Below are 18,344 nucleotides of genomic sequence, written 5' to 3'. Positions count from 1 at the left end.
ATTTCCGCCAACCCCTTCATGGTTATTGCTGTGTTTATGGGATCCATCCTTTTGTGGTGACTAGCTGGAGCCCAAACGCCATGACCCTTGGACCCAGTTGGTGTCTTGGCAGTCACTGTGTCTGTCTCTGCTGCGGAGGATCCTCGTATATCTGTGACCTCGTCTGGTGTCTGTTCCTTTCTCTGTAAGAGACAGAAAACCAAAACACCTCTCTTCCTAACCCTAATAATCTAATGTTGTTATCTACTGACCTTCTAGTGATTCAGAATTGGTTTAAAAACATTCAGAATGTTCCAGGGACTTATTCTAATCATATCCTATGTGTGTGTAAGCGTGTTTGCATTTAGCCCTCTGCACTCAAAGTCAATACCTGCAATATATCAGTCCGGACCATCACGCCGAACGAAGCTTATGACCTTCAAAAGACCAAGTGCCAACTCGTTATAAGCACATTTGCAAGGTGTGTCTGAACATTATTGAAACCACTCTTTTTAACAAAAGACAAAGAAATTAACAAATCTTCTCAACGCTATTCAGTTCATTTCAATGATTGATGCTTACACATGGAAATAATGATCTATGCTTCTTACTGATTCTCTACAAAAGACCGGAAACTTCTCGGGCCGCTATTAGCTTAAGTTTTACCATTCCTAAGGTATTAAAGACACAAATGAAGTTATAAAATGTTCAAATAATCCTTGTTTGATGTTAAAGCTCAACTTCCCCCCCCCTTTTTTTTTTTTGACACATCCCCATGTGTCAAATCAACGGAGCTAGAACATTAAAAGAAAAAGTTAGGCAGCTACAAGGTTTCCCAGATCATTAAGGTGATCTGCGTGTAATGTTCTGACTCAGGTATTTAATATTTTAATAAATGTCGTTTAATTAACTGCCACTATTTAAACTAAACTTAAAGACATAATTGAAGAAAAGATCACAAAGAATAACATGATATCAGTGTTTTGTAAGCGCGTGCGGCCTTCTGTGCTCGAAGCCTTTCCCCTCAATAGATCAGTCAGACATTCGCACTGACTGTAGCTTTTAACCCTTATTAACTTGAGCACAACTCTACAATGAGCAACAAGTTGCAATATGTATAAAAATGATCATGGTTACACCTGCAATGAAAAATTATATCATTATCCTAACACCTGTAAATAGAAGATTCATCAGAGGTTATAACCATCACAGGAACACAGATGTTAGTATAAGGTCAAAAGCTTCAATATATGATCATCGATGCAATACTTGTTGCATGATTCTCATACAATAATAATGCTGATATTAAAATAACAGTAAAACACCCCCTTTTATCCCGTTTCGCTTGACCCATAAACGTTTATAAATGCCTCTTTTAAATTTTATTTCCCCCTGTTCTCCCCTTCCTGACCACAGCAGGGGGATCTTAGTTTTGAATCAGCCATGAATCCAGCTCACCTGATTCATCAGTGAGCTCCACCGTCACTGGCGTCTGACAGGGTGGTGCTGCATATTCTTCCTTTAATGTCACTATTTTCAACCTGTTAATTAGAGTGCTTAAACCTGAAGTCGACTACGTCCACAACAAGTCAATACAGCTGTAAATGTGGCCAATTATCAATCTATTACCAATCAATAACAACAGATAACTTCTATTTTATGCATGCTTTTAATCAACCACTCACCCAGAGGATCTCCAATCCCAGGAAATTCCTTCTCCTCAGTCAATGAGTCTGTCCTCCTTCCATGCCCTGGTAACTGGTCCATCCAGAGCCATATGATCTCAAATATACATAAAACAAGCCAAACCACACCTTGGTCAATGCCATCCTAGTATGGACTGAAAGTGGCTTTAACGCTGACTGTCCTGACAATCCATCTTATAACATTTCCTGGTCAGATCTGCAAATCTCCGCCCCAGGGTTTTAAGTATTTTGCAATTTTCATTAGTTTCTATGTTTTTTCTAGTTTTGCCTCCAGATTTTCAATTTTTTTTTTACCAGTTGGAATCAGTTTTTACCAATTCTTTGCTAGTTTAGTCTAGTTTTTATTTTCCTGAAAATCCTTAGTTTCAGTTTAGTTTTAGTTGTGTTTTGTGTTGGGTTTACGTCATCAAACCACTTCATCCAATCACTCAGATACTTACAAAGTTTTGACTGCATTACCTTTAAAATTTGTACGAAGATGAGCATAAAATGAATAAAACTGACATGCTTGCATTTGTTGTGTAGTGCAACAGGTGTATGTGGCTGAGGGATTCCCATGATGCAATGCGTATTTCTTCTTCAGTCACCTTTCCTACTCACTGTGTGTTAATGCAGCTCTCTGCATTGAATCATACCTGTTATTAACCTCTGTCTCTCTTCCACAGCGTGTCTTTATCCTGTCTTCCTTCTCTCATCCCAACCAGTCGCAGCAGATGGCCCCGCCCCTCCCTGAGCCTGGTTCTGCTGGAGGTTTCTTCCTGTTAAAAGGGAGTTTTTCCTTCCCACTGTCTCCAGACTGCTCACTCATAGGGAGTCATATGATTGTTGTGCTTTTTCTCTGTATGTATTATTGTAGGGTCTGCCTTACAATATAAAGCGCCTTGAGGCGACTTTATATTGTTGTGATTTGTTGCTGTGCAAATAAAATTGAATTGAAAATTGAATTGTGAAGGCCACACCAGAAGCCACACAATTGGGAAGTCAGTAACGTCAGACACCAGCATCTTTATTTTAATTTTAATGCACATTTCCACAAACATAAATAACGACACATGTCCCATAAACAATTTCTGGTTAATGTTTTACTGGTGCTGGAGGTCTGTTGGACTGCTGAGGGTAACTGGAGAGAAAATGATGTGTTGTTTTCACTGGACGTTAAGGCGTCTGGGAAGGGATCTCAGACCATTTACATCCTGGGCCATCTGACCTCAGGAAATCACATGATAAAGTGGGGCCAGGTTTCACAATGAGCTCACCCGAAACCCTGGCTGATTAGGACCCACACCCGCTTTCACACCTTGGCTCATGTGATTAGGTAGAGGATCATCAGGGGTCCTTTGTCCCTCTTTGGGGCGAAACTCCCACTGGTTTTAAGTCTGGGACTCCCCACCATTGACCCTTAGAACTGAAGAAGCTTCTCGGATGAGAGGTGAAACGTCTTCAAGCAACTCAAGAAGTCCAGACGCTTTTCTTTCCAAGCTCCTTAGACTACGATGACCTGGATGACTGAGAACCTTCACAGACTTAAGTATTAAATTAATAGTTGGTTTTCATTCTTTGTTTTTAGATATTTTTTTTCTATTCGTATCCTCTCGTGTATTTAACTGGCCAGTTCAGTCCAATTTACTTTGGGAAATATTTAATCTGAGGTAGGGTTGCACCGATACCGGTATCTGGTATCGGCCTCGATACCACATTTTCTAAAGTACTCGTGAAAAGTTCCCCGATACCGAGGACTGATACCACGGTCTGAGACCTGTCTATGTTTGAGCGGCATGTAAGGGGTTAATCACAGGCGCCGAGTGCCCGCCCCACAGGCCCCGGCTGCGTCTCAGAGCTGGGAGAAAGCGAGGCGAGACAAGTCAGCCGTGTGGAACTATTTCAAAGTTAACAAAGACACGAAAACAAAGGCGGACTGCAAATTGTGCTCATCGAAATTGTCCAGAGGAGGCTCAAAAGGTAGCGCATTTAACACAAGTAATTTAATCAAGCACCTAAAATCCCAACACGACAACGAGTACAAAGAGTTTGCCCACGCTTATTTACCCACGCTTATTAGCACAGAGGAGCATAGCTGATGCTAAAGCAGTGGGACAGAAAATAGTTGGGCATTTTAAACATTTTAAACGCCTTAGCCTACTCCCGCCTCGAGGACATTCAGGGACAGCTCAACCAGCCAATAAAGAGACTGCAGCAGGACGTACAGACACGCTGGAACAGCACGTATTACATGACATCAGTCCTATTTTTCCACATATTAATACATTTATGAATTTTGTGCAGGTATAAAGATCGCTTCTTCTCCAACACTGCTCCAGAGGCCAAGCTGCACCTGAAGCAGGAGCTTCTAGAGGTGAGGCAGAGGGGAGTCGGGCAGAAGCTGCAGAACCTCCTGCTAAACTGTTCCTCAAGGCCCAGGCTGCCGCTGGCAGCAGGTGCTGCCATTGAGCTCGACACATACCTCGGAGAGGCCCCAAGCCCTCGTGAAGACAGTCCTCTGAAGTACTGGGGTGTCAACAAAATCAGGTTCCCCACTTTGGCTAAAAGAGCCTGTAAATAGCTCTCAGCCCCATGTAGCAGTGTGGACAGTGAAAGGCTTTTTAGCTCAGTGTCACACATTATAGATGAAAACAGAAACAGTCTGACTGCTGATGATGCAGAAAAGCTACTTTTCTTAAAAAACCCTGCCACTCACTGTTTCTCTCCATTTAGTGAGTCATCTTAGACTTGATGTTAATACCTACCTCAGTTGCACTGACTGCCACAGTTCTATGTCAGTGGATGTTGTTAGTTTATTCACATATTGTGCACTAAATGGCAAAGATGTTTATTAATGCCCCTTGTGTTGTCCAAAGCGGCAGAGTTTAAAATAAACTGAAAAATACTTGAGTTGCACTGTCACTGTTTAAATTTTTTTTATAATTATTTATTCTGTAATATGTTGCATACAACATGCTTTTATTTTAAATAAATCTTCTTAATTCCAAACCAGTCCCTTGTTTGTTTGTTGTTAAATTATAGGACTAAAGCTGTTACCTGTAAATTTAAATCATGTTTTTATTAAGTACTCGGTATCGGTGAGTACTGAAATGCAAGTACTCGTACTCGTTTCCAAAAAAGTGGTATCGGTGCATCCCTTATCTGAGGTAAACATTTTGCTTTTCATTTGACCCCTGACCTGTCTGCTGTAATGCAGGAGGCAGGTTTATGACCTATACTGCAGCCAGACACCACAGGAAGCCTTCCTCCATGTTTTCTTTACAGTAATTGATTCAGCCAGTTTAAGTCTCCTTTGTTTTTGTGCATTAGATCACTGTGTGGGTTGTGTTGAGTGGTTATGTATTTGTAAGTAGCCATTATGACTTGACTAGTGGTGTTTATCTCTTTTAAGGGTCTAGTATCATCAGTTAATTAGTTTTTACACTTTGCAGGCACTTTGCTGTAAATACAACAACACTGCTGAAAACTCTAATTTAAATAATTACTACTGATGCACCTATCAAATAAACTAACATTTGCATAAGTGTTGAAATGCTGGACTCTTCCTCTCCTAAATCTGTGGCAGAGAAAAAATGCTGCAGGAGTGTTTTTTTTTACATGATATGTAAGAAAAATAAGAAAAAGAAAGAAACCCTGTGATTTTAATGTGAATGCATTACTGACATCTTATCCAAACACACATTGTGCACACCACTTTATCCCTTATTACAACTGCAGCTTTTATTAGTGCATGTTCACGGGACTTCTGATTCTATAGGGTCTTGACAAAAGTCTCTGCAATCAATTGATTACAATCAAGTGATTCAATTGAAACATGGAAATCAGCATTTCACCATTTTATACTATACATACATGTTTTGCTTTCAAGACTGGACAGGAGTGGCATGTGGGCGGCATTGTAGAGTGTGTTGACAGGAGGAAAACTTACACGCTCAGTAAATCACCCCCGTCACTACCTAAACCTCAAAGTCTCTAAACAGGAAGTGCATCTGCATGAAAGCTTCTGTTTTATATGCAGACAGATGACCTTTTGATGTAAAACCTTTCTCTGTATCTAGAGAAACACTTTAACTATATATTCAACTATATAGTTTAACATTTGGTCCGTAACTATCATTTAAAAACAATAAAAAGGTTTAAAAGAATATACATAGGCGGCTATAAAGACTGCAGGTCAAACATCGTGCAGATACAGAAGGACCTCCTGGGGTCCAAAATGTCGCACTATTACAGAGCAATGCTTACAATAGTCTTGCATGGTTAGCCAGTTAGACAGATGCAAATGTTAAAGTGCTAAAACAGACATGTAAATAAAATACAACATCATGTTAGCAGCTTATTGGTATTAATGTCTCTTAAAGCTCTCCATGACCTAGCTGCATCTTAACTCTCTGAGCTGCCACAGTCTTATAAACCCACCCGCTGTCTCAGGTCAGCTGATCAGCTGTTCCTGAATGTTCCCAGGACTGAGCGTAAACTTAGAGGACATCGTGCTTTTGCTGCAGCATCTCTGAAACTGTGACACGATCTGCCTTTAGAGATTAGACAGGCTTCTTCTCTGCCTGTTCTTAAATCACTCCTGAAAACTCATCTCTTCACCCTGACCTTTGACACCTTGTAAGATGTTGGTTTTTAGTTTGAGTTTTTTAGTTTATTTTTGCTGTTTTATCTTGTTTTGAAATATAGGGCTGTTTACATTTTTTATGTATTATGTGTTTTATTTTTTTACTGTTATGTTTTATTCTATTGTTCTTAACTCATTTACTGTACAGCACTTTGGTTTTGTCCTGGGTTTTTTAAAGTGCTTTCTCAATAAAGATGGATTGGATTGGACTGGAAGATAAACACTTTAGTTTGCAGTACTGTGGTGAGTTCACAGTAAAGCACTGTGTTGGACTGGCGCACAGTGATTGTGGCGTTCATGGTCAGTGTTAGGTTACCTCAAGTACAGTGGATTCATTTGCATTTAAGCTGATGATGCTTCGATTAAGTCATCAAATTTCACCTTTATATCAGCTCTATAAGCCAATTCTCAGGATACTGTTAGTGTAGGAAATGGAAAGACAACCAAGATATCTGTGAAACGTCTGCTTACATCTTGAATTCAGCTCCGGCGTATGTGGTAAGTTGTTAATGAGTGACTTTAATTTATTCTTTCTTCAGATGTGGCTATACACTCTACTGAGAATAAGCATACTGTCATGATATGAGTGGATCTTCAAAATAGACATCGAAATAGGTCATGGAGAAAATAAGTAGAAAAAGTAAAGATCTTCTTAGGAACAATACTGTTTGGATAATTATAACCATCATAAGCAACCGAATCATCTCAACGTGTATTTGCTCAAAAATGTATTTATTACCACAAACATGTATTTAATTATCAACAAAAGGAAAATCAACAGTTTCTAGAACTCCAACAGGGGCAGGACTTGGAGGTACTGGGATTTCAGGAGGCAGCAGAATGGTACACTGGTCAGTGTCATTATTATTGACCTGTGATGGTGGATGGCCTTGGAGGGAGCTGAGAGGTAACTCAGACCTCTTGTCTTCAGGACACGTAAAGCAAACATACTCCTTCTCAGCAGCTGGAGACTTAGAGACATCCCAACTCATCAGCCTCATGCGTTTGGGCATCAAATGTTCCTCTTCATCATTAACAGAAAAAGCAGTAGAATATCTGCGCTTTCTGCAGAGACCTACCCCTGCAGTGGGTGGAGGTCTCGGAGGCAGAGGAACATCGCTAGGACACATGAAAAACATCACTTCATCATCCAGGGATGAACCATCGTTTTTCAAATCTGGATGAATGATCTTGTCTGTGTCCTTTGCATGAAAGCTGGCATCAGCAGGTGGAGGATTTGAAGAAACTGGAACATCAGAACTCATCAGCCTCATGCGTTTGGGCATCAAATGTTCCTCTTCATCATTAACAGAAAAAGCAGTAGAATATCTGCGCTTTCTGCAGAGACCTAACTCTGCAGTGGGTGGAGGTCTCGGAGGCAGAGGAACATCAGTAGGACACATGAAAAAGATCACGTCATCATCCAGGGATGAACGATCGTTTTTCAAATCTGGATGCATGATCTTGTCTGTGTCCTTCGACTGAAAGCTGGCATCAGCAGGTGGTGGACTTAGGAGCTCACATGCAGGTGCACTGATAGGTCTGAACATGAAAGCGGGAACTTCATTGTCCAGAGCACAACGGTCTCCACTGGATGAGCGTGGGAGCTTCTCCTTTGCCTGTGGAGGAGGCAGACTTTGACTTTGTGTTGCAGAGGAACATTTAAGTCATCTGACGTTTTGCTCTGTTACATATTATTATTGTTGTTGTTGGATTTTTCTTTAAAAATTCACACGATTTAATGTTTAGAAACAGACACAGTGAAGGGTAACTTACCACAGCTCGAGCCATTTTAGGCGTCTGTCAAGGCAAAGACGCAGGATTTGGTTTCTCTGTGTAAGATTACAGGACAGTTGTCAGTTTCATTTTCAAGTCAGTTGGATAAATTCATATCAAACTTCTCAAACTGTATCATTAAAGCATTGTTTAGGTGGACAAATATGAAAGATATGAAGATAAAAACAGTAACAGCTGGCAATCAAGGGAAAACAACCTTACGAAAAAGGTCTTAATCATTATTGTTTTAAAGTAAATCTTTCAGTCCTTACTTCAGTGATTGTTTGAAGTCTCTGTGCTTGTTGTCAGTCGCAGATTTGTGTAAAATATTTGCAGTTTGTGAATAAAGTTTGCAGGAGCTCCAAAGTTTGTCTGTTCAATACCAAAGTAATGAGGAGACTGAGTGCAGGTTTGGAATCCTCAGTGACAGAAGAATGCAGCAATGTTTGAATTTGAATTTGTTATTGTTTTATTAACAACAACTACCAGGATCATACCATAGCAACACAGTGATGCCCAATCAAATGTCAGGTACAAGGGATAGCCCACATACACATCCAACAGCACAGTAAAGCAATGGGCACCAATGCCACCAGTCAGGCCTTAAAAATACTGAGTTATATAACAGCACACTGACAGTGTCTCATCCAAAAATATAAAATGTATAAATACAGTTAATATCATTTTCATTTAAATTTTATTTAATTCTCTTCATATAGTGCCAAACAGATGTCTCAAGTCGTCACTGTTACAACATAGATAAACATGAACATGAAATCCATTATTTAATTCTCTTCCATTCACTCCAGTTCAATTCAATAGCTATATAGATGGATAGACAGATACTGTATTATATACTATATTGATTCCAAATGGAGAATTAATGTGTTATATCACCAGGATAATGAATTCAAGTAGTACAATCTCCAATAAACAGACAACACAGTTCAAGTTCAAAGTGCAATATGTGCAGGATCCAGGCTTTATATTGTAAGATGCAAAATGTTTATATATACATAATATTGTTGAAAAACTAAAGAAAGTTAAAAATCAAAATAAGTTTATTGTCACGCAGAGGAAGACAGCGGACTTAAATACACAGAAGAGAAAGGAGGGAAGTGGAAACACAGCTGACACAAATGAACCTGACACCACAGGGGAAGCAAAATGAAACACACTGAACATGGAAACACAACCCTTTCATAATAAAAGACAAAACAAGGAGAGACGTGGACGTGTGATGGGCTGAGTTGCCAAATGGCTGGTAGGCTTTTAGCTAGGCTTTAGCTTCAGCCAAGTGGAAGCTAAATTGGCTAGTCATTCATATGTAAATTAGGTTGTTACCTGAGAATTCTGGAGGGGAGTGGGGGTGTGTGAATGATTGCTGATTTCTAACTGCCAACTGCCTCTTTGTTTGCCTGGGGGGGGGGGGGGGGGGGGGGCTGCTAAAAGCGGTGAACTTCCTTTTGTGTTCGTCTTGATGCATTCTCAATCATCCAGGAAAATAAATCTCCAAAAGTCACCAACTTGGAGTGGTTAGTTTCCTGAGCCACAAGGAAACTTGTGTTTCAGTTTGCCATCTTAGGGAGAAGGAGGATCATCATAGTTTTGGTGGTTGTATAAATTAATAATTTGTTTTAATTAAAAAACTTTCCCTCTGTCATTTCCTGAGTGTTTCAAAATAAAAGTCCTCTCTTTCATGTTTTGAATGTGAGGCTGTTTCTGTGATGCCTTCAAATCTGTTTCAGTCTGCAGATTTTTACAGTTCAGACCCAAAGTGACTCAAACATTTACTTAAAAGAGGTTTTTGTTCGTCTGGGTTTTCCCGCTCAGCAGCTCTAAACAGGCAAAAGCAGAAACACACAAACAGAAAGAAACAGGAAAATATGTGTTTCTGCACTGTAAACCCGAACAAGTTGACTGAACTTAAAACTTTTGTGGAAACTGATTACCTCAAAAGATTTAAGTACAAAAACTCATATCTTCTAAGTATGGGGTACTCAAAATTTGTATTTATTGTTAACCTAAAAATTTTAAATTATATTTTATATTTTATTAATTGAGCTTTACTCAAAGACTGTATACTTTAATTTCAATATTTTTGTGTTTCTTGTAGTTTATTATTTTGATGCAACACAATGCAATTATATTACAACCTAAACTCAAATTATCTGATTATTAATTAAAAGATATTTATGTTGTGAGTGTAGACTACTAAAAAAAAAAAAAAGTACGGAAATTCAGTTACTTTACATTTTGTTTATTTAACATTTTTTCATGAAAATTTAAAAACATCACAAATGTTTTTATAAAACAACTAACATGGACATTGGCACCATAAAGTGAGCATTATAAATTCTGTGTAGAACATTTATCTTTTTATAAACTCACAAAGGACGACATCAGTCCTAATTGCATCTTTCTCAAAATACACAAAAATGCAAAACAAAAAGTCAAATACTAATCACTTTTTTTTAAATAGAAATGAAAAACAATTTTTTAAAATGGGTACAAAGACGATCAGCTTCCAAATAACCAGATAAGGCAGTCAAGTATAGGAAAATTAGGTAAACTGATGGAGTTAAATCCACCCAAAGCCTGTAGTAAACTTAAATTGCTTAAAGTGCTTCAAACAAAGTGCTCAGTAACAGAGTGCGTGTCCTGACAAACATTGCCTTATATTCCTTAACAGCATGTAGGCAGGGGTTTCAGGGGTTTGCCGTCATCAAGCCCCATGAAGATATTTTGGACTAAGGCAAATGTGTGAACCAGCTTCCTGGGGTAGTCTAAATGCAGAGCATAGATCAAGCCAAACAATAAAGCAAATGCATTTGCAAATCTGGGAATATCACGCATCACCTAGTCGCCTTTCACCAAAACAGCCATGCTTGAGGAAGTAAAATGGACTGGACTGGGAAGCGCCGTCGGTAACCACTGTGAGAAGGGCAACTGGAGTGTCAATGAGGGTCGACTCATCCAATGCGTCCGCCTGGAATAGACACAGTATCAATGGTAAATGGCCTGTATTTGTATAGCGCTTTACACATTCAGTCATCCAGACATTCACACCCATTCACACACTGGTGATGGCAGCTACATTGTAGCCACAGCCACCCTGGGGCGCACTGACAGAGGCGAGGCTGCCGGACACTGGCACCAGCGGGCCCTCTGACCACCACCAGTAGGCAACGGGTGAAGTGTCTTGCCCAAGGACACAACGACCGAGACTGTCGGAGCCAGGGCTCGAACCGGCAACCCTCTGATTACAAGGCGAACTCCCAACTCTTGAGCCACGATCGCCCCAATTAAATAAGTAAGGTTGGTTTGAGAGAATGTGACAAGCATGACCTGTAATCTAGCAAAACATTCAGCAGTGTAGTGGGTTACTTTGTAACGAGTTAGGGTACTCTACTTTTTTTGAAAAATGTACATTAATGTGTTAGCTTCTTGCATTACATAATTTGTATTTTTATTATTTTTCTAAAAAAAAAAAGTAATTTTTTATTTCATGACTTTATCTCAAAAAGAAACTAAATCTTGACTTCAGCCTGGTTTTTGGGCCACCTGCAGCATAGCCATAGTGCTGTGATACGCCTGTGCCCTGCTCCTGACCTGTGTGTGTGTGGGTTTTCTACAGAGAGGGTATTTTGTTTGTACAATTTGGTAGCTGCTAGGGTATTAAATTGTATTTAAAAAAATCCATAGCATTTTATCTTACTGGCAGAATTTAAGTAATGCAAAAATACACTTACATTACATGTCTAAAAGAATTCTGGGTCCTCCTCCCGCAGGTATACAGGAAGGGCACGAAGTACTGCAGTGCGTTTCACGTTGATATCAGGCGCCTCCTAAAAAGGGAAAAGAAAAGTTCATTTAACGCAAAGTTTTCAGGTGTCATTCTTTGGGGAGAATACATGTTTATGAAACTGCATGACATCAGACTCTACTAAATTTTGGAGACTTTTCTTTTAAGATACAACCTTTCTGTCTCTTGTGACAGAGAGTATGTTTCTTAATCATTTGACAAAAACCCTACACAGTATTTTAAAATAGTGTTCTCCAGATCAGAGCTGTGATCTATATAGAACATGGGGTTCAAAGCAAGGAAAAATTGTGTGTTTATCAGTGAAACTTTTAATTTGTGTTAATTTTATCATTATCAATATATGAAATCTTCACCTTAAGGGACTTTCTTCAATAGATCTTTCAACTCACCTGTGTTTACTGTCTCCACCTGAAATTAATTGCAGTCTGAATTTTTTTTTCTTCTGTCTTTTTGTCTTTGGCCTTCAGCCTTGGAAGAAAAAATAAAAATATTGAAAACCTTATCAGCACACTAAATATACAACACCTTGCTATATTTCAATTGTTTTAGATAGAAGTTGCCACTGCTAGCTAAGTCACTTTTGAATGATGCTAATGAGAAGAAAAAAAAAAAAAAAACCTGCCGAACAATGAGGCTGCTGTTGTAAAAACGCCAACTTTCTTGCGTTGTGTTTTAATCGGTTAAAACTGTAAAACTGACGACATAATCTATGTTTGAAAAAGAGCGCGAACAACCGCGAACAACTATTCACCACCTGGGTCTGTGCTTTTTAACACAACAGCGCATTCGAAAACAAGTTATTGGCTGCAACATATTAATATACTTGCTTTTTTACGGAAAAAATAAACATAACGAAGGTTCCGTTTTACTTACAAGTTTCTCCAAATGTGTTCTCCAGTCGCTCGAGAAGGGCAGCCATATTGAACAGAATTTTCTGTCAACGTCGTTCAGGTTAGAGAGAAGACGTCATGACGTCATGACGTCCACATGCGGAGCTCGGAAAAAAACATTTACTCAAAAATCATAATTAAGAAAGCAGTATTTACTCTTAACTTCTAAGCCATGTACAATTATAACTGTTTGAATCGTTAACCGAACAGAAAAGTTTTAAGTTGTTTCAACTTTGTGAGGAATTTTAATTGTTATATCCACAAACTTTATAAGTCAGGTAGACTATTGGGGTTTACAGTGTGTGAACAATGCAGCAGCAAAATGAAAGACCAGGATTTATTTTTAATGATTGACCAGTGCTGGGTAAGTTACTTTAAATTAGTAACTTAGTTACATTACTAGTTACTTCTATCAAAAGTAACTCAGTTACTTCAAGTTACTTGTTACTTTCAAAGTAACTAGTTACTAGGGAAAGTAACTTTGGTTTTACTCAGAATTCTCTTGTTAATGTGTTGCTTCCATAACTTTGCCAGTCTTCTAGCTTGCTTACCTGCCACAAGTGCACTGTGCCACCTACCAATAGAAAGGAAAAGATAATGTGCATATTTCCACGAGAGAAATCCCACGCCTGGACCGTCGTTGACCGCCACCATGATTCTAGCCTACGTCACAGCATCATGTGCGCTTTTTACATCCAACACAAAAACTGCAGTCGTGGTGCTTTCGATTGTACTCAGAACTCGGAAATTCTGCCTTCTGAATAGGAAGATGTAGGTAACACCAGACTGCAGATGAGCTGCATACAGGGCTGGACTGGGACAAAAAAATCAGCCTGGGCATTGTGACTAGAGACCGGCTCACCATTATAGCAAAAATCCTAAAGCCTTTGAATGAAAACAAACGCTGTTGTGACAGTGACGCTCACTGTCTTGATGGTGTATATGCATCAATCTATCAATCGTTTGTTGTAAGATTCAGATAATTATTTTTTAAAAGCGAGACACTTTAAATGAGAATAAGAAAGAAAAGTATTTCTTTGTGCCCCCCTCTCCCTGTTAATGCCCTACCTGGCCCCCCTGGCAACACTTTGCTAGATCCGCACCTGCACAGTTACCAGCTGTCAGCTACCTAAAAAAGGATGCTGGTGTTATTTGTCTCTCAGAAACAGTTCATAACTTCCCTTCAACTCATTCATGTCACCTAAAAGGTAAACCTATTTCTCCATCACAGCTCTGATGATTCAGTAAGGACATCTCCTGGTTTCATCTTCATGTTTCCCTCTCACCACATAACCAAAACGACATCATGACCAGCAGCTTTTTTGCAGCTGTGGCTCCAGCAAACATCAGCTGATACTAGAAATTAATATGAAATAAATTCTAACAATAGCTGATCAAGCTTAAACGTGCTGCTGTTGTTTAGCGCGACATCCGCTGGTTTCCTCTTTCTGATGCAAAGTGGGCGATAAACAAACAAGAGAGACGATCAGCTGATCACTGATCAGTTTTCATGATTGAAGTAGAAACAGGAGAGGGAGGGGGGAGAATGAAAGAAGAAGAGGCAGCTGTGCAGCAAAGACACAGAATAAATCCAGCTTTGTGCCTTTTTCATTGTAGCTGAATTACGGGACAAACTGTTCCTTTTCACCTCAATAAGAAATGCGTAATATTTTCTCTGAATACCAGATGAGACGGTTGGCAATTCTAATAACTTATGAACAAAATAAAGTTCAACATCATTAACTTCATAGCACCCACCCAGCTGTATAGAAACTCTGTCATGCTAGCTAGTATGCAGTACGGAAAAATTCAGAATAACAAAAATAAACTCCACCTAAACTTGGTTTATATCTGACCCAGAGAGACTGCAGGTCATAACTTCTTACCTGAAGTTCAGTTCACACTTGGACCGGCGGCTGCCTCGGGTCTCTTTTCCTTCTGCGTCCCCCTTTCCCTCCTCCACCTGCTGGCTTCCACCACTTGCTAATGTTACTGAATCTGTGGAAGCTCCGCGACAGCCACCACACGAAGTAACGAGTAACGAGCCTATCTAAATCCCAGTAACGACTAACACGTTCCTGATTTTAGCATAATAACTAGTTACCGTGCTCGTTACCACAATAATAACGTAGTTACTGTAACACGTTACTTAATAACGCGTTAGTCCCAACACTGTGATTGACAAAAACATTAAATGATCATGTTTATTTTCACATAAATGTTCCATCGGTCCTTCTTTTAGAATAAGTTTAGAAATGAAAAATACTAATAACACACCAGGAAAAAGCCAACAGCACTAGTCCTGAAAGGCTTAAAGAGGAAATAAACGCACAAAGAATGAAACAAAAAGGCACAAAACCTCAAAACAAGAGTGAATTAAATCTGAGCGACACACAAAGATGCTAAAAGCCCCAAACATGAACCTGTGAAGTCATTAATACCTGTGTGTGTGCATGTTTACATGTCTTTGTGGGGACCAAAATGCCCGTCCCCACAAGTTTGAAGACATTTGTGAGACTCAGAATGTGGTTTTAGTGTCAGGGACAGTCAGGTCAGGGTTAGGCATTCAGTCTTAATGGTTAGAGTAAAAGGCTGAGGAGAGCATGATGTCAAATAGATGTCCCCACAAGGATATGAAAACACAACCGTGTGTGTGTGTTACTGTGAATTTGTGAGACAAGTGAAGATTTCAGAATCAGTGAGAAATGTTTCACTTCCTGTTGGTGAAGAAGAGCAGACTCCTCTTCAGCCACAGAAATGAAGAAGCTTTTATTTTGTCAGCCTGACAAACACGAGCTCAGCCACGAGCAGAGGCGACCCTGCAGAGGTGAAGGTCACAGTCAGAATCAGCGCCAGAGAACCGCACAAGGACGGCCTCATTGGTCACGGCTGAGTTCATTATGTGATGGTAACAAGCTGATTATTACAGAACAGGAAACACACGTCTGCTCATCAAACACCAGCTGCTGCTGCTTTTATCAGTCTGACAACAAAACCTCACAAGAAAGAAGTTTTTGTGAGTTTGCAGCGTTCCTCTAAACTGAAAACTAAAACAGCCTGAAAATGGGAACACGCACCCACACTCGAGAGTCAGGCAGCTTAAATGTGTTTGTCTTCATCTGTAGTTACGTTTCATTGGCTGGAAATGTGCTAACTGGAATCCTTCATGAGTCCAGATGAACAAAAACAAGTGTTTACTGCTCCACGCTGCACGAATCTGAATCAAAATCACTCAGACGCGCCCACGTAGGCATTCCACTAAAACCATGTGACCACCTTCACCTTTAAACCTGTCGTGAATATAATTTTAGACTCTTCACTTTATTTTGAAAGAACAGATTTGCAGGAAGTGCGGCTGCTGCAGAAACTCTTCACTTTTCACTGGCTTTAATCTTGAAGGTTTCTCCAGATGTGGAACTTTCATGCTAAACATTCAACATCTGACGACCGTCTCCGTGTAAAACACTGACAAACTCAAACTTTATACGGTAACTGACAGATTTATTCCTCCATTTTCAGGCATTTCACAATGAACTTGGATTAGTTTGATGATTTTATTCACGTTGGTGAATAAAAGCAGCCAAGAGGCTGATTCCTGCAGAGGAGGAGGCAGAGTGGAGGAATCTGCAGGTTCTGTCTCTAACACACAACCAGAGCTTCAATCATAACGTGCACATAATAAAACCATGATAATAATAATGGATTGGATTTATATAGCGCTTTTCAAGGCACCCAAAGCACTTTACAATGCCACTATTCAGTCACTCTCACATTCACACACTGGTGGAGGCAGCTACAGTTGTAGCCACAGCTGCCCTGGGGCAGACTGACAGAAGCGAGGCTGCCATATCGCGCCATCGGCCCCTCTGGCCAACACCAGTAGGCGGTAGGGTAAAGCGTCTTGCCCAAGGACACAACGACCAGGACAGAGAGCCCAGGGATCGAACCGGCGACCTTCCAGTTACAGATACGCTTCCCAACCCCCTGAGCCACGGTCGCCCCCCCCGATCGACTCTTTTAGCCTGTTTCCTCTGGATCGAACAGGATCTAACAAACCCCAGCTTCTGCTGGGACACTGGTCATCATGGGAGGAAAAAGATGGCTGCCGTGTTGCCGTTTCCTGTCTTACACCAGCGTTATACTTCCTGTATCTGTGGGTCTGAGTTTTTAATCAGAGGATGAACTTAAAGCTTTCAGTCTGCTCTACAACCCACCACCTATCCACACGTCTGCTAAGTGGACTGGAAATCAGTAAAACTTCTACCAGACTTTAGTAAATATTGCATTAAGATGAGCAGACAGATTTTAATCTCAGCATCGTGCACACAGATTTTTCAGGACACTGGAAGAGTTCCTGCCGTGGATTTAGATGTTAGTGTTGTGTGGATGATCCCATTCTGTCATCTTTGTGTTACTAACACTGATGCTTTTACACTTTAGGACCCTCGAGACCTCTGCTACTCAGCCGTCCTGATCGCTGCCTCCACTTTAACCAGAGGCTGTAACCTCTGATCATTTCACCTGCACCGGCAGTAAAACTCTTCTCCAGAACCAAACGTGCCATAAACCCATCACAGCTTCATCATCAGCTCAGTCTCAGCAACATGCAGACGACCGAGCAGCAGAAACTCTGCAGGGAACGTCTGAAGTCTGTTCTTCAGTTTTCCCAGCTCACTGTTTATTGAACATGAGACAGAAAAATAACTTCACCTTTAATGTGAAACTTTTATCGCCTGTGACATGTTTGCAGGAAGTTTACATGCTGTGATTTAGTGTCACAGCCATAAATATCACACAAGGTAAAAACTACAAGTCCCAGCATCCTCTGTGTTTAGGGAGGAGCAGTGAAAGTGTTGATCCTCCATTCAGAGTAGTGATGGGATTTCCGGCTCTTTTTAGAGAACCGGCTCTTTCGGCTCCAAACCGGCTCTTCAGGTTGTTTTGTTGCTTTAATTAATTTATTATTAACAATAATATAAAATTATGCACAAAAAGGAATTACTGACGTAAAAAAAAAGTGGTTATGGTAGATATATGCGGTGGCCCCTAGAGACAAAACACGTACAAACTCCAAAACACATTTCTAGCATGAACTGAACTTCCAAAGCTGAGCTACTAGATCACTTAAATTACACAATTGAAAGCATGTGTGTATTGTTTGTGTATTTATACACAGGCACTCATATATATTCAAATAATTTAAAAAATTTTTTCATTTACCTGTTACTACCACACACCAAATCCGGTCGTCGGTACTTGCTGGCTTGTGTAGCCACAAGGTAACAAAAGCTCAACACTGCGCCCAGCATCCTGGAGCACTTCTGTTGTCTTTTGTACGTGTTTTGAGTTTTTATGTGCTTCTGAGTTTTTATATGCTTCTGAGTTTTTATGTGCTTCGGAGTTTGTACGTGATTTGAAGTTTGTATGTGCTTTGTCTCTAGGGGCCACCGTAAATATACTTTTATTTATTCACTCCGCATAAAATGTAATAAATAAATCATATAATACAAAAATCAACTATTCACATTTCAACTTTTAACTGT

General features: G+C 40.0%; 1 protein-coding gene and 1 long non-coding RNA gene across 18 annotated transcripts in view; one reads left to right on the top strand and one right to left on the bottom strand.

The window, feature by feature from the left end:
• LOC146640792 (NACHT, LRR and PYD domains-containing protein 12-like) overlaps positions 1 to 18,344 on the top strand; it is a 257,689-nt gene that overhangs the window by 128,780 nt on the left and 110,565 nt on the right. The gene's annotated exons all lie outside the window — the stretch shown is intronic.
• On the bottom strand, positions 10,765 to 12,896 carry LOC146640795 (uncharacterized). Its single transcript, XR_014909882.1, has 4 exons — positions 12,785 to 12,896; positions 12,301 to 12,379; positions 11,838 to 11,933; positions 10,765 to 11,074 (listed from the first exon to the last, which is right to left on the bottom strand). It is a non-coding gene; the product is annotated as an uncharacterized LOC146640795 (long non-coding RNA).

This window comes from Rhamphochromis longiceps, unplaced genomic scaffold (assembly GCF_057381845.1).
Source record: "Rhamphochromis longiceps isolate RC_006_pf unplaced genomic scaffold, R_longiceps_female_GT1.1 unmapped_scaffold_1, whole genome shotgun sequence".
NCBI lineage: Eukaryota > Metazoa > Chordata > Actinopteri > Cichliformes > Cichlidae > Rhamphochromis > Rhamphochromis longiceps.
Note: the sequence above shows the minus strand (reverse complement) of the source record. Positions and strands in the feature narration are given on the sequence as shown.